Source organism: Protobothrops mucrosquamatus, unplaced genomic scaffold (genome assembly GCF_001527695.2).
Source record: "Protobothrops mucrosquamatus isolate PMUCROS unplaced genomic scaffold, P.Mucros_1.0 scaffold3656, whole genome shotgun sequence".
Taxonomy (NCBI): Eukaryota; Metazoa; Chordata; class Lepidosauria; order Squamata; family Viperidae; genus Protobothrops; species Protobothrops mucrosquamatus.
The window spans coordinates 40,966-43,463 of NW_015389617.1; positions in this window are offsets into that span (position 1 = coordinate 40,966).

Sequence of the window (2,498 nt, forward strand, 5' to 3'; positions counted from 1 at the left end):
ATAGGTAATGTTATAAATTTAATCAATCAAAGCATCCAGAGTCACTAGGCTGAGATAGATAATGTTATAAATTTAATCAATCAATGTTCTATTTTCCAATGACCAGGGGATTCCAATCAAGATAAGTATATGGAAAGTATAATAAAAGGCACCTAGAATTCTATTGTACCTTCTCCTTTTCAACTTGGGATGAAATCCCTTAGTTCAAGTGTATGTTGCCTTAGTTCAAGTGTATGTTGTATCATTTGTAAAAGTGATCTCAGAAAAGTGCATGCAAGACTCTTTCCATATTTTGCTGCCATTTTGGCTGTCTCCTACATATAATAGGGTGGATAAGTATGAAAATATCTTTGATATTATTTTGAAAAAAAATATTAGTAACCAGATTTGTGACATTGGCATCTCTAGTGCTTTAACAATGCATTAGTTCCATCAAATACCTCTAAAGAACCTAGAAGCAAATATTTAATTTATAATTTTTACTGAAATATTTGTATTCTACTTAAGAATACATTAAATAAATTCTCAGGGAATTTATTCCTCAAATGAGAAAGTTATATCTCCTTGTGTATACCAGGATTTCCTATACCTTGAGAAAATGGGGCAACTTTATGAATGAATTTTCCCTGCTTGAATTTCAGTTTAGTGAAGAAAAATAATTTGATACTTAAATGAGGATAGTTTTATATTTGCTTTCTCAGATTTCTCCACTGATATCTCCCCGCAGTATGGGAAGATCCACATGACTGCACAGCCATCTATTGGGAGTAAACCATAGGAATTATTGTTTTATAGATTGCTTTTGAGTTGAGCAACTGAAAGTCAAAGGTGTTCACCTTCTTCTTAGAGAAAGTATTTTTAAATATAATTTTAAAAGCTTTTGAAAAATGTTTTATTAAATAGCAAAATGATATTTAAAATATGGATTTTAGAAAGTTTAACAAAAGATTAAGGGCTGTGATGGACTTGGAATTACAATTTTAAACATGTGGAAGAATTCTTCCTATTGAAAATTGTCATTATTTGCCTTTTCTGAGTCAAAATAAAATAATGAGACTTTAAAAGTTGGACACTAGAGGATAATGAAAGAATGGAAGGAAATATTCTAGCTTGCCTGCACAATTTTGGAATCTTAAACTCAGTTATACAGTTGTTCATCAATTGCAGGAGCCACTCCAGTGTACAGAGACCAAACTGCTTTATCTGTTCTGTTCTTATGTCATCAACACCTGCTGCTTTATTCATTTTCATAGATTAAAACTGATTAAACATTACCCGAGATAGTAATCTAGACTGTGTTGTTTCTTTATGTCATATATGTGTGTGTATGCATAATCTTTTGTCATGTTTATCTGGTGTATATTGAACATGATTACTCTTTAAGAGCTGAATGCAATGAAATTTCATTTTAATGTATGCTGATTAGTATACATTTAAAGTGATGATAAAGTTATTCTATTCTATTCTATTCTATTCTATTCTATTCCTCATTTAGACATCAAAGTATTAATATAGATATTACAAACCAGTCCTTTACTCCAAATAGTACAATTCAAAAGCAAAAATTACTGAAAGTACTTATTTATATACTAAAAGAAATAAATATTACAGAATATACCATTATACAACCAATCAAAATATCCTTTGAATAGCACCAGAAGTACAAGCCCATAATCAAGCAAACCAATTTTGCATTTTTTTCTTCTTCCTCCCAGCAATCTTTAAGTCCCATATATCAAATTGTAATATTTTTTTCTTTTGTTATCTTTATCTCTTCTCTCAAAGCCCTTGTCATCTTTATCAAAGTCCATTTGCACTTTCAGTATAGCCTCTCCAGCAAATCTCTCATATTTCAATTTAAATGAATACTTCAGATCATTCTTTTGGTATCTTAATTATATATTTCTTGTTTTGCAAATGGTCCTCCAGTTCCATTTGTAGATCGAATATTTCCATATATTTCTTATGGGTTAAAATGTTTGAGTTCTCTATAATACTCTTTTCAATTTTATTCAAAGGAGCTTCATTCACTTCAACCTTTTTTGGTTGCAATATAGAGTTAACTAATTCACAAAGTTATTGAATCCATTAGTCGTAATTTTTTTAAACAAACCCATCTGTTGTTTCCTAATTAGTAGCCTTCAAAGCCTTTATATTAGAATTTATAGACACAGATACTCTTTCCCACAGGAGAGCATATTTTTAACTGGCTTCCACATCTTTTCTAAAATCAATTTTATCCAAATTCTTAGTATTTAAAAACTAAAATAAAACTACAGTCCTTCTTTGCTGTATATTACAAAAAAAATAATAATCTTACAGAGCTGCAACCAGTGGTGGGATTCAACCAGTTTGCACCACTTCGGCAGAACCGGTAGCTAATTTTTTGTTGCCCAGGCCCAGAATGGACTTCCGGAAGCGGCATCCACAAAGAGAACCGGTTGTTCACATATTTGAATCCCATCACTGGCTGCAATTGCATACTTTCCTTTCTTTCT